Genomic DNA, 15,547 nt, shown 5'->3' with positions numbered 1-15,547 from the left:
GGGACTTTTGGGATAGCATTGGAAATGTAAACAAGGAAAATACCTAATTAAAAATAAATAAATAAATAAATAAATAAATAAATAAATAAAAGAAATTAAATATTACAACTATATCACAATATTGTACTGATATAGAACACGCATCTTGAAAGCTTGATAAAGACAAGGATATGCTAAAATTGAGGTATTTGCTCTTCCCTAGTATGAGACATGAGACTCTGGGCTTGATCTGCGTTCCCACAAATAGCAAGAAGAAAAGTCCTATTAATATAACTTGTGAGTTGGACAACATCCTATCATCCTTCCATGACATCTATCTGCCCACCTCTATCAGCTCTGGTCAGTATATTATAATTGTGCTTTATGTTTGCATTTGGATATCTTATCCATAAGGTACAGATGATGCTAAGGATTCAGCCAATGATCCTCACCCTCTGAGATATAACCTACCTCCTAGGAAGGGCTCTAGTGCTTTGGAGAATGTGTAGTTATGCTTTTCAGAGCAAGAGTTTCCAAATGCCTGAAATTACCCTGTCCTCCTCTCCCCACACTTCTCTGCACAACAGAGAAAAGGCATCACCAAGAACCATTTATCTATTCCACTGTTTTGTGCTCAATAGTTTCCAGGAGGAAAAAAAAAGTCCCATTTGTTTTGTTTGTTTGTTTGTTTGTTTGTTTGTTTGTTTTCCATAATTGAATATAGTAATCAGCTCAGTTCACTTTGACTTTTGTCAGTTGAAAAAAAATTGGAAGTTGAGAGTAAGGAGGGGATAATCTTCCTCGGTTAAGTTTGAGCATTTTTTCCTCTTCAAACAAAATTGGCCAGTTTGGTAAACTCCTATTGCTTGACATTTCATTCAAACTCAGAAAAATAACACCCAGAAAAGATTCAATGTCTTAGGAAACACTGTGTACATAGCCACTGCCAAGTCAGTGTCCCCTTAAAATTCCATGCATACCTTTAAGATAACATTGGCTATACTGTGTTCTGATCATAGATTCTCAATTCTCAGCATAGCAGGTTGGGAGGTGGGGAGCAAGGGGGGGGAGGGAGGAAGGAAATGTTTGATGCCAGTTGTACAACTAACTCCAGTTACATGGTCTAATAAATAATTCCTTTGCTACTAATTGGCTATGAGTGCTTTGAAGAAGGATAACGTGCACACCAATACTAGCACCTCACACTGCTGGCTTATGTTGCTGAAAATCTAAGAGGCCCTTTTATGATAACAATGGAACACTGCATTATGTGGAGATAGTACATTATCCCTTAAACCTGGACTGTTGCGTCTGGCCAGTAGATCACAACCTGGGTTTTAGTTTGGAAAGGCATTTTGGAAACCTGGAAGAGAAGAGGGGCTGGGCTGCGCGAGATAAGGAAGGAACCAAGACAAAGGTCTCTGCTCAAGGTTCAATTTTTACTATTCCGGCACTCCATTATGAAGGAAGGGGGAGGGGCCCAATTCCCGCCAAATAATCTCTGGGTCCAGTAGCAGGGTGACCACATGATGGCTCCAAACAGCAAAGCGGTAGGTTCCAGCAGTGGGCGTGACAGAACGATTAAATGGGAAGCTCCACCCCTGAGCAAGCAGGTTTCAGGCTGGGAGAGGGGAGACTACACTGGACTACTGAAAAGCAATATTCCATGGTCTATGATTCTTTCATAAAAGCTTATTTAACCTCGGTAAAGTTGACTTGCATTTGTATTTTCAGATTGGAAGACACACATAGTTTTACTAGACATTGTAGTGAAACACCATGGTAATACAGGGTACGTGGGGCATGTTACATGGCAGGTGCCTGAGACTTTAACTCCCAAAAGACTGTGTTCTGGTGTGCACCTTTACGCCTATAACTTCTTATCACCTGTCAAGATAAATGCACCCAAGCTGTTCTGCGATATTATTGCATTTAGTGCCATTTTCTTATATTTACTAACTGATGTGGTTCTACAGACACACATCAAAGGCCACATCCATTTTTAACAATGTTGAATTTAGTTAGCACCGGAAGAAAATCCTAAGACTGGCTAGGTCTCAACAACCTTGAGTCAGCATCAAGGAAGCTGACTTACCAGCTCCTGCTCCTTCTCTGTTTACTCCACTTCTCATCCTATTCACTAGCTCAGTGTGTCTCATTTACATGGTCCTAGACTAAATGGAGATCATGGCATCCCCTAAAGCAATGGTTCTCAACCTTCCTAATGCTGCAAGTCTATAATACAGTTCTTCATGTTGTAGTGAACCCTAACCATAAAATTATTTTTGTTGCTACTTCATAACTGTAGTTTTGCTACTGTTATTAATCATAATGTAAATATCTGGTATGCAGGATATTTGATATGTGACCCCTGTGAAGGGGTTGTTCAACCACAAAGAGGTCATGACCCACAGGTTGAGAACTACACAAGTGCTAAAATACTTCAATTTCTCAGCTCCCTTCCCTTCCTTTGAAAGAATCCAAACATGGGTCATGTCAAGGACTTCATATAGGCCTAGGGATCTGATGCTTAATACATTGGAGATGGAACTTTTAATTTTATATGTTAGGGAAATTTATCTGTGATAAGCCCTATATTTTCCAAAAGGCATTTAAGTGATTCCCTTAAGAGGTACAAGGAAGGAAGTCCCCAAGATAGTTGTGGTCATGAGGTAGGAAGCAGGGCACCACACACAAAAAGACAACATAACCCAGCAAATTTAGAAACACAATCTATGAAGGTTTTCTAAATAACAAATAGCAAGTATCTGTTTGAATATATGAGCATGTGTGTGAGTATGTGTGTGTGTATGTGTGTGTGTATGTGTGTGTGTGNGNGTGTGTGTGTGTGNGAGAGAGAGAGAGAGAGAGAGAGAGAGAGAGAGAGAGAGAGAGGAGAGAGAGAGACGTGCATACACACAATTATGAGTTAGAACAATGTAAAAATAGGAATTAAATGTCCAAAGGAATGGCTTACTACAACCTTGAAAATAACATGGACAGAGCAGCATCTAAGACACTGTTTCAGGGAGAAAAACAATAAAGGGATTTCTTTTCATATTGACTACATTCACCCAGTCCTTCTATCTGTTACCATACTAAACTTAAAGTTTTTATTAAGTCTTACTTATATTCAAGTTTTAGATTCCCCATCATCTGCATTATATTTCAGCCTTCTAATTTGTTAAGAGTTTTTAAAGCTACACACATTTAGTTTCGATTTCTTTAATCAAGCAACTATAGAGCCCCGGCTCTCATTTTCTATTGTGGCAAAATGTACACAACATAATAGGTGCCACTTTAAGCATTTTAAACGTCTGTAAACTCACTGGTACTGTATTGATTCATACCATACTATAACGATCAGTGATATTCCTTCTGTATGCTCCCAAACCAAAACTCTATATTTTCCAAACACCAGCTCTCAGTATTCCCTGACTCCAGCATCTAACAACTATATATTTCCTTCCTCTTTCTTTTTTCTTTTTAAGGATATTTTTGAAAGCAGTTTTATGCTCACAGAAGGATTAGGAAGACAAAACAGAGATTTTCTATATACTCTCTGCCCATGTACACCAACAGCCTCCTTTATTAACACTATCCCCACCAGACTGATGCTCTTGTTCCCAGTGAAGAATCCATACAAATACATCATCCACCCGGAGGTAACTCTCTGTGCTGTATATCTTTTGGATCTGGGAGAATGCATACTAATATATACCTACTGTTGTGGCATCACACAGTAATTTTCACTGTCCTAAAAATCAATTCTTCATTTTGATATAAAATGTACTCTTCATTATTGCTTACAGGTTCATCATGACATCTCCAACTTCAGTGGTCTTTACCAACATCCTAATAAAAGAGTCTAGCGCGGGCAAGAGTAAGACCCTCAGAATTTGCATGTCTTCAAGAATTCCCCACTAAGCAATACAGCCGGTTTAATACTCTGACACTAGGAGAAACACTCTTCACCCTGCAAAAAAAAAAAAAAAAAAAAAAAATCAAAAAACAAAAAAAAAAAAAAAAAAAAAAAAAAAAAAAAAAAATCACGAAGCCTGTTTACAGCCTAAAGACTTGACAGAGCACTTATTTTAAGCACATTAATGTTATACTACAGGACATCAGGAACGAGCAGAATCTCACTCACAGCAGGAATGAATGTGAACGCTTTCTTATTAGGATGCTCTGCCAATTCCCTGATATCACTATACATCTTTTATAATTGTTCAAATATTTTCTTTTGATAATAGTCCATTTTAAAATCAGGAATCTAACTGAGGATTCTCTGAGCCCTGGCTCTCACACTCCTCAAACCTGGCTGCCAGCATGTGACATTCCACCTAAGCAGCGCCTCCATCTCTTTAACAGAAAAGATCTCCTTCACCTTCACGGCTGCCTCATGCTCCCTTCCGTCTGAGTTCTTCTGTTCCTGCCTCTTTTGTGTGGATCTGGGAGAAACACGGTGTAATTTATTCATTTGACAATGGGCACTTGCAAAAACAGAGCAACAAGAAGAAACAGCAAAACATAGAATCCTAGGTGCTTCATCTTATGAATCCTGGAGGAACACGAGTGAGTGAGAAGGCAGGAAAGGGTTTTTAGTGTGCTTCCATTTGGACGAAATGCCTTCTACAGTCCAGGAATCTGACGAAGAGGGTGGAGACTAGGTCTCAGAATAATCTGAGAGACAACAGTGAGCAACCAGGTAACTGGCTGTTCTGTGTGAGAAGACTGCTATGCCATTGCTTCTCAAAAGGGACTGCTCTGCTCATCTGTCAGTTCAGGAGAGGCTCTGTCTCTGATGGCCAGATGCCTGGCGGGAAGTCAATATATTCCCTCCTGAGACAAGGAAAATTCTGCAGGTCAGACTTGCTAAGCAAGTAGACAACAAAAAGTGCCTAGTCCATACAAATGCCAGTGAATTTAAGATAATGATATTGGCTGTTTATTGTAGATAAAACACAAATCTATAATAGAAGCACCTAGGAGATTTCAGCACCCGGTATATCAACATCAGAAAGAGCAGTTATGATTGTTGCTAAGAAAATAAAAAAAAAAAAAATTCCAGGGCCTCACTAACATTTAGAGATATCAAGCCTTCATATTCTTCAGTTTTCTTTCCTTTGTGATTTCCACAGGATTTTCATTTCTAGAGATATTATACTGCTTGCTTTCAAAGGAATTCAATATTTTCATTCAGAAAAGTAATTTCACAGGAAAGTAACATGGAGTGATGTCCTGGGTATTCATTTTCAGAGCCAATCTTACAAAGTCAATTTGTGCTGCCAGGAGCAGGGGCGACATGAAAAGGTGCAGATGTTGTGTATCTGGGCTTCCTCCTTCCCATTCCCCCCTTGCAGGACGCCTTGGACACCCCACAAGCATTTGAAAAGAATTGCCTGACGTTAAAAACAAAACACGCTGTGGACTCCCTTAATAACATCACCCGATGCAACGCGGAGGCATCTATCCTGAGCCCAGAACTGGATTATGGCTTCATCCCTTCTGCCCTCTGGTAAGAGTCATATCGCCGTAACCATCACAATCATTCTGCTTAGCTTCTCCCTGTTGTTTGAGAAATTAGAGGAGAAAGCCGCGAGTCTAAGGTGAAAGATGAGGAGATGAGGTACTGTCTCCAGTAGTTCTGTGGAGATAAAAAGCTAATCCAGATCAAACCAAGGCTGAAATCCTCCCAGCCCGCACCATGCCAAGGTCAGACACCATTAGCCAATCATAAGTAGGAAGCTGATGGGTTTTTTTCTGAATTGAATGAGAAACAGACAAAGCGGCAGGCTGAGGTAGACAGAGAAGAGAAATGAGGGAAAGAGTGGAGAGAGGAGGAGAAGGAGAAAAGGCCCCTGGTAGGGAGGAACAGATGGACAGACAGTGAATGGGACAAAAATGAAGGGGGTGGGCATGAGAGGAGGAGGAGGCTTTTCTTCTAGTTACGTTTCTTGACAAATTTCACTATCCAAAGCGAGGGGAGAAAAACATCTTGAGAGGTTTGCATCCGGCATTTGGGGGTGGGGTGAAGAACCAGGCCCAGCTGCCAATGGAGGGCTTTCTTAGAGTCTATGAGGCTTCAGCTTGGCCTAACCTTGAGGACAATGTTGTTTATTTGTGGTAGAAAGATAAGCTAGCCAGCCAGGCTCCACGCCCCCAGCCCAATGGAAGCCGAGTGGGCACTGCCTTGAACAAAGAGCACAGTAAGGCTACAAGCATTTGGTTTTGATTAGGGGATATTCGGGACTGTAAGTCCTATTAAAATAAGCACAAAACATTTTAAAGGGCCATCCTCCCTCCGTCTCTTTCTCTCTTCCCCCACCACCTCGAGTTATATTGTTAATCTTTCTTCCTGGACGGCTCCTCACAAATGCCTTTTGTTTTCTTGTGTGATTTCTACGTGCCAGGACTCTAAGCAAGGCAGGACCGAGGTCCTGTTCTGGCATGCTTTCAAGTTTCTTCCATAGGAGATGAGGGCTTGTTACTATGCCTTCAAGGGTATAGATTTAGAGGCTGCCAAACAGTCCGGAGGTAATTCAAATGCCTGGAAATGTTGGAATCCACCCCGGTCCCCTGCTCCTCTGAATGCCCTGGCACTTACCCTACTCAGAGGAAACGAAACCAATTTGGGAAAGTGAAGAGAGAATAAACACGCAATTAAAATGGCCATCTCCCCTGGTTTCTTCCTTTAGCTCCCCACTACACACACTTTTCCTTTAACACTGCCTCTCAGTCTATAAGCTGATGATGCAACGGGCCTGGTTAATTATAACAGCTTAGAAAAGATTGCTGTCTTTTCTCCACAGTGACTATTGGGAGCTTTGAGTCTTTGGTGGGGAGGGAGTGGTGGAGGTGGGGGGCTTTCTAAGATGGGAGAGAGAGGTAGATAAACTTCAAGCAAAGCCATCATTTTGGAAGAACCGCTATTTTTATATTGTTTGCAAACCCTTCACCAGAGTGAACATTACAGAAATGGCACTTTCAATTTCTCTATCTTCCTCCTTTTATACATAGACAAATAAAAATGAATCTTTCCAGAGGCAGGATGTATGCCAATTCTATATGCTCTTCAAATGGCTTGTTTTTATTCAGCTTAAAGCATAACCTATCATTTTTATTCAAGATTCCATCTCCTAGCCTCTCTTTCTCTCTCTCTCTCTCTCTCTCTCTCTCTCTCTCTCTCTCTCTCTCTCTCTTCAATGAATGTCTTCAAGAAGCCTAGCTACATGTTTTGTTCCAGAGACTCTGCTAAAGGCCAAATGATGCAGATAGCACACCCATCTGGCTTGTTTTCAGATCCTTAGAGAAGGGTTTCAGAGAGCCCCCTCCAGTGGGAGGAGCTAGGTGGCTGGGAATAAGTCTTGTCTTTGTTTGCAATTAGCTTCTTGCGTTCATCTCAGGAAGACTCTTAATATCCATGGGGAAATATACCTCTACATGAAGCTCGTCTTGCAAACAGGAGCGTGGTTGTCAGTGCTTTGAAATCTTTACACTGTAGATTCGGTTTCAGTGTAAAGAAAACATTAGCATCTCACTTCTCCCTTCGTCTTCTTTTTTTTTTTTGTCTGCTTCCCCAGTCCTTCTACTTAATTCTAAACACTGAGTGGATTTTGTATGCTTCATCCTTGAAACAGACGCTAAAAAATAGCAGCCAACCTGTACAGGCAAGAGGAATAGACTTCATGTCAGAGAAACATTAAGACCTCGGCATCTCATTTTTTCCATAATCTGGACTCTGTGTCTGGTGAATAAATACCACAGGAATACCAAAGAGAAGCTCATGCGAGAGGGAGTTGAATATTGGAATCTATAAAATGGCCAGTGTCCAAAATAGTAATATTTGCAGAGAAGTGTTTTGACATCTGAGCTAACCTCCATTTTCCTCGGAGCTGAGCATTCTTGAATTAGTGGAACTGGTATGAAGAAACATCACTACGATGAATCTCAAGACCCCTCTCACTTTCACCCCATCTGTGTTCACAGTTACCCATCATTCCAATCTCAGAACAAAAAGGAGATAAAAGCATAAGAATTTGAGTCAGCGACACTGGTGCGGTCATCTTTGCTTGGTCACTTTCCCTCCCTGTAGTTTTAGGAGTCCAAGTGGATCTTTAGGGGCTTCCACTGGTTACCATAACAAGGGCAAACCAATAGACCCATGCTTGCAGAAGGGTAGGACGGAATAAATGATAATAAATGCTATAGCAATCCTCAATACAGCTAATATTGCTAAAGTGTATCGATCATAGTTATAAAAGCCGGCATTGGGATAGTGAAGTTAATTTATGCAAATTAATTAAATATATAAATAATATATTTAGGTTTAATGTGTGGTCATTATAGTAATGACCCCACTATCCTCACAATAGCTTTCTTAAGCCTAAAATTGGTATTAGATCTTTTTCTGCAATTGGGGAAACTGAGTCACAAAACTACATAATTTAGCTGATGTTAGATATAGGAAACTGAGAAGCCAAGCTTCTGTAGACACTCTGACTCCAAGGTCTATACTTTTAACCTGGTATGGGCTCTTTAAACTCTCTATAAAACATGATCTAAAATATACAGTATATGTGTGCCTGCAAACACACACTCACACACACACACACACACACACACCTTTACACACAGTTGATTTCCTATATTAAATAATAAAGTATTCAGATTAAGTTTCTACCTCCCAAATCAGCCGTTCACGTAAGGACTGAAAGTAGCAACTGGGAATTGGCCTCATTTCTATTCTAAAATCATCGGATTCTCATCTCACTACCTTCCTGCCCATATTTTCCTTTCCGGCTGATGGGGGTTGTTGAGCAGGGCTTTGTGTGAGTTCACAAAGCAGCAACAATGACACGAGGGAGTCCAGGCGTGTGTTAACCACAGACACACAAAAACCCCCGTTGTCGTAAACGGTGTGCATCCTAACACGGTGCTTCAGTCTTTTACATAAGATTAATTAAAGAGCAGCTGTTCTGTCATACCCTGAGTTAGGTATGGTTATCTCTGAGATTCCGGCTCCTCCATTTGCCGGGTTTTAATTTGCATCATTATGCATTTTGAGCCCGGGGCACGAGTAGTCAAGTGGTAAACATTAGCTATACTGCACTGTATTTCCAGATGCACCTTCACTATTAGGCTGACTAATAGAATTCAATTCTATTTTCAGCTGAATCCTCTCAATTTTCATTTGCTTTTGACAAGTTACATGGCAGGAGGAAAGAGCAAGGGAAAATGAGAGTCGTCTATAGCCCAGTTTGTGCACAGGCCTCAGATCGACAAGACAGCCCCCTTCTGTTGGGTTCTGACCATGCACTAGTGTGTCCTTGGTTTTATAAGGAGCTATCTGTGACAATCCTAAAATGTCCCCTCCCAGCTTCACAGTAGAGGTTGAATGCCCCCCCTTAGAAGGAGGCCTCATTGCTTTTGTTGTTAGGAACTGGGAGGCATCAGAGCAGATTCTGATTTTTTTTTTTAATGCAACTCCTGAAAACTGATGTCAGGAAACTTTTCAGGCTGTGATCAAAGTCTGATATGAATTAATTTGTCATTATAACACAGCCCTACTTGCCAGGCATTTCAGACTAGGACTTGGGAAAGGCAGCAGATATCTGGGTTGACAATTTCATTTAAAGGACAGAAAAGCTCTCTGCTTTCTTTTCATTGGTATCTTGATTTAATGAACACACAAACAGACCATCGCCATATGCTCCAAATACCAGCTTGCTGTTCTTCAAGACGCAGCTTGGGAAAATGCCAAGGCAAGAAGCTTAGAAGAAACTTGAAAATGCTTCAAGACGTATCTTTGTAGCCTGAGATGGCAAATGCACCAGCGATTAATTACGCAGGGGTTGGACATGAATAAGAACGTCAATAAGGCATTTGGAGCACTGCACTAGAGGCCATGTTGGCCTGATCATAGAATCCCTCCTGTTTTCACGTGTCCTGATTTCCTTTTCTGTTGGTAACAATTCCCTTTCAGGTCAGAGATAGAAGATGGCAATGGCATGCAGCTCTTTATTAAAGAGTCATTAGGTCAGGTGCGACCGCAGTGAGGAGATGTTCGGAAGGAAACAAGTACCCCGGGATTTGTGCCAGAGAGGTGGTAGAGGCACCACCTCCCTCCCTGCCATTACACAAAACCTGGGAGAAGGTAGCTTTCCTGGGTTATTCAACACCCTTTGAGGGAAATCCCTTTATGACTTTGAAAGCTAAAGGCTCTGCTTTGGAATCCAGGACACCGTTTTTTCAATTCAGGAATTGGGCATAAGAAAGGTCACGTTCTCCCGTTCTTACAAGATGAAGCTGGATGAGAAGAGATGAAGTAATAAAGAGGAGGCTCTTAGTCTAAAGTAGAATATTTAATTGTCTGTTATTATTAAGATAGACTCATCGCGCAGAATTTCAAGTATCAATATTCAGAAAACGGTGCTTGAAAATAAGGATCTCCATTCAAATAGTGGGGCTTTTGCAATGTGCTTGCAAATTAAACAAGTAGGCTTCTTCTATGCTGTGTCTTCAAATCTGATGATCCAGCAGCCCATGTGAGTGTTGGATGGCTTTCCATCACTCACAAATAATCCTCTAAAATTCTTGCACTCTTGAACCTTAATGTCAGCCCCTGCTCTTCCCTGCCCTGTGCTGCCTGGCTCAAACCACACAACTCCCAGGAAGGTCATGGTGCAGCCTTTGACCCTTTCAAGATTTCACATGTTTATCCCCCTGCTTAGATCTGTCCTCTCCTCGTAGTCTTGCTAGGGTCAATTCTGGCCACATCTTTCATCTGTTCTAGGGTCTCACATTCAATTTCTCTTAAATGTCTCACCAACACTTCAGACCCAAGCATCTAAAATTTCACTCATCTTCCTTCCCAAATATCCTCACCTACATCCCACTGAGTATCGGTTACTTTCTTTCTGATTCTCTGGTAGCCAGACACTGGAGAGTGCCTGAGAAATCCATCTATGGAGTACCCTCCTTGTTCCAAGTCTTCATGCTTAATTATTTTCCCAAGTTTTTTCTCCCTTGGGTAAGCTTACCTGGCTCATTTTGACCATCATGTAATTGGCCGGCTTTCTTAACTTCCCCTTTCTCTCCGTTTTACCCTAAGTCACATTTCTGGGAGATGCCCTAAAACTCACTTGTTCATCTTTACACCTGATATGTATGACCATGCATGAGTTCTGGAGACCCAGAAGCCTGTCCCTGCAGAATAAAATTCTCATGTACATTAAAAGTGTCAATCTTTGATTTAACCTTAGTCTCTTTAAATAATAATAAATGTGCATTAAATGAATGATCAAATGCAAGACTACATAGAACTTACAGTTTAGTTGGAGAGAAGAATTACAAAACCATTACATGTTAAAACAAAATGCTTTTCTCAAACACCTAAAGACAGTCAGTAATTAAGTGCCTAATTTTAAAAAATTAAGATTTTCAATAATATAATCAAAGAAAACCTTCAGTGGGGTAAAGAGGAAAAATGTGAACCAACATTTAGAGAGCAAATAATTCACACAGCTCTATGTCAGGTATATTGTATAATCATGTTGTTTAGCCCTCATAACATTACTATTGTCAAGGCTATTTTATAGCTGTTTATCAGTAGATATTCATGGACACTATATAATTACTGAAGCCTAGGAAGGAAAGGTTAATAGTGAAGTTTGCACTAATACCTAATTCCTTCCACTGAACCAAGATTAATAATAAATAAATATGAAGGTGATGTTTTTGAAAAGATTAGACAAGACTTAGCTGTTGTTTTGTTATAGTAAAGTTCAACAATAAAAAAATATATGAGTAGTGGTGGCCCATACCTTCAATCCCAGCAGCTAGGAGGGAGAGGCCAGCAGAACTGTGAGTTCCAGGACAGACAATGCTACACAGAGAGATCATGTCTTGAAAAAAATGCCAAAATTTAAAGTAAAAGATCTAGAAATAAAAGACCTGTGCTTATAATTTCACTTTATACTCCTTAAGCATGTATATATCTATATCTATATATATATATGTCAGTTTATAATTAAAAACTGCAAAAGTCATAGTAGAACAGATAAAATAGACTTTATAGGTGATACAAAAAGTTTAGTGAGCTAGGAATTATTTTTGAAATGATTATATATACATATGTGTGTGTGTGACCAAACACAGCAGAAGAGATAATTGTACCCAAGACCAACTGTAAAGGAAGCATTTAAATACTACCTTTAGCCACAAGCTTCCTTGTACTCAGGCCAAAAACAAGAAGGAAAACTATGGCTTCCTGGTTTTCACTGTTCTATAAAGAGAAACTAACCAGTGCATGAAAGGGAATATACTCTCCTGATACTGCATTCAGAAAGGAATATTTTTTTAAAGAAAAAAAGCTTTTATTACATGGCTGTAAGAAGAATGTGTCACTCCCATGTTAAGTCAAACAACAGATGATGTCTTTAAACTGGCTTTATGGAAGCTAAGGCAGCAGCCTTCACACACACAAGAGGCTCTTGCAGGAAAAAGAGCACCGTATTTCCACTCGGTAAAGGCAACTGGAAAATGAGCAAAGCCAACAGATCTGCAGGCAGAAAGAGACAAAGAGCTCTCTGCTTGTCTGCCTCAAGTCATGACCTTTGGCGGGCTGTTCTTGCTCTGGCCAGATCTCCCCAAGTGTCCTTACACACAAGCTCCATGGACTTCATTCTTTGCTGACTTCTATTTCCATGACACCACCTTTCAGTTTTTTGGGTGTTTGAACATTTCCCCCCAGCTCCTTCGTTTTATCCTGTCTTCCAGATTCTAAGTTTCATCTCTTGACACAATTCCAAGAATGGATCTGCCCTCCTAGGACCATCCTACTTGTTTAGCCCTTGGGTCTTCTTCCTTCAGGTCTTGCTCCAGCCAGGGACACAGACAGCTCAGGAAACACATGGGCAGCAAATCCCTGTGAGGTTTTCTCAAAAAGCAATCAGTTCAACTGTTCTGGGAGAGGACCACAACAATCAATTCCAGACAGAGCTTCCTGGCAGCACCAGGAGTGCAGTTATTCCAGTGTGGCTGACCAAAGCAAATTCCATCCATCGGCTTTTGATATGAGACATTCCAGTGGCACAGTCGACATTCTGTCAGGGTAATTGTGGAATCCAGCTTATGTCTTCCCAGATGACGGGGCGAGGTAGGCTGCAAAGCATGCTTGAGACTGCAATCACAACTGTCTCAAAAGAGGTTTAGAGTCTCTTAGCGGGTCAGGTAAATCTGGGTGACTTCAGAACATGGAAGAATTTTCCCCTCCCGTTGCCTTTTTCTTAGTTGACCAACATTTAGGAAACTTCGAATAAAATTTAAAATATACTTTCGAGTTTACCTTTCTTCTGAAACCACCTCCCCTTTCCATCCAGTGCTGCCGTCTTTTCTTAGATGTAAATGTAATTCTGAAGCCACTCTTTTACATTCTTTTCTTCACTAACAGTTTTTTGTTTGTTTGTTTGTTTTGTTGGTGATGTTTTGTTTTATGAGTCAGAGCCTCACATAGACAAGTATGGCTTCAAACTCTCTTTATAGCTGGCAATGATCTTTATCCTCCTGTCTCTACATCCTCAGTGTGAGAATTGCAGGTATGTGTCACCATGCCTGCTTTGTGTGTTACTAGGGATGGAGCCCAGGGTCTGCTGCGTGATAAACAAACTCTACTGACTGAACTACAGCAAGGACATCTCCACTTATCTTCCTCAACACTTTTCCTACTACATCATTTTTCTAATAATTATTATGCATGTCCATCATACGGCTACATTATGATTCAATTAATGCTTGTGCTACCTAGATATCTTAAGCTGTCTGAATGATTTGGGAAATTTCCTCACACAACACATTTAAAGAATCAAAGGTCTTAGGGAAAACTCTCAAATATTTTGCTACAATGGTTCCCATGTACAAGCTCATTCACCACCTGTGAAAACTAATCTTCTCCACAGCCATGTCAACATTGGGAAGTTGTATGTTTCCAAACACGCACACAAAAGGTGGAGCATAATACGTGTTCAAGTATTTGGTGATCTATAACAACTGATATGATCATAGGCGGAGTAGACAGTGAGTCACTGCTCTATGCACCTCTCCTTCCTTGCTGCTTGGGGAGATCTTCATTGTTATGTAATTTCTATGGAGCCAGCAGCAAATGCTGACATAGCACAACCCATCTCTAAAGCCCACGTAGTCTGATATCAGAGACGCAGCTGCTGTTGGAATGATTAAGCTGACTTCTTCTCTGGGATTGGTGCCCGTGGACACCATGGAACCTGACTCACCTTGAGAAGCCTTCAGGGATGTCTTGCTAACAGTTGAAGTAATCTAAAGAATAAGTGGTCCACAAGAGTGGATAAAACTCATTAGAGGAGACAAAGTACAGACTGACCTTTTTCCTAAGATTGGGGCTCTATTGAACGGTGTTTTTTTGGTTCTCTATTGGAAGAAGATGGTCTTGTCCTGTTGACCATGCTAGTAGCTGGAAAGATGGCATGTGAGAAGAGGGCACAGGTCTTCTAGGAATTATTTTCTTTCTAAAAACAGTCATAAAACAACAACGTAAGCCCATGACTAGTATATCATATAACATCTCAACACTCTTCTCTGAATGTATATTCTTAGTCATAGACATTCTAAACACAAAGCATATAGAAATAAAGCTTTAAATCTACTAGGTATCCTTTGCTGGAGTAACTTTGGTATCATAGTTTTAAAGCTATTTTGTGCATATTGCCGTTTTTAGCATACATATTTATTTATATTTATTTCACTTTCATGGAAAAATGAAGACCTGAAGCAAAAGAAGACAGTGTAATAGATTTAATTTAAAAATTAATATAAAATTATTTCTACAAATCCTATATGAATTTGTGTGAAAGGCTGAATAATCATTCTGCTTCTTACTACTGGAAAAAATAGCAGGTGCGATAAGTCGTAGCAGTGAGCACACTGAGCAACCCAGCCTGGCTTCTGAATGCCATTGCTTACTGAAGACAGAGCACTAACTTCTTTAGAAATGGTTCTTCATGCCTAGGATGGAAAAGCACCAACTTCCCTTTATACACCTCATACAGCCAGAAGGCAAAAGCTGATGAGCATGTAAGAGCCAGACAGAAGGCATTACTTAGCCAATCCTCGGGACAACTTAAGGATCAAAAGCTGATTTCAATACTTATTTCACAATACATGTGAGAATCAGTAGTAAAATTTCCATGAAAGGAAGGTATGTGTCTTTACAGAAAAATACAAGCTGATAAATACAAGCTGAGTGGGAGAATTAGAACAGTGCTTTGCACACCTCATTCTTCCCCCATATAATAATACATTCAAGTAAGGACTGTGAACAGATGACAATACTAATAGCTTAGGGAAAGCATGTTGGCAAACTTCATCATTCCCCTGACCATGTCAACCTCTGAGCTGTGAAGGAATGTCTGCCTGTGTGATAGATGTGACTGCTACCACCTTGTACTGGCTGGTTTTGTGTGTCAACTTGACACAGCTGGAGTTATCACAGAGAAAGGAGCTTCAGTTGAGGAAATGCCTCCATGAGATCCAA

The sequence above is a fragment of the Mus caroli genome, chromosome 4, assembly GCF_900094665.2.
Source record: "Mus caroli chromosome 4, CAROLI_EIJ_v1.1, whole genome shotgun sequence".
Lineage (NCBI taxonomy): Eukaryota > Metazoa > Chordata > Mammalia > Rodentia > Muridae > Mus > Mus caroli.
This window is presented reverse-complemented; position numbering follows the sequence as displayed.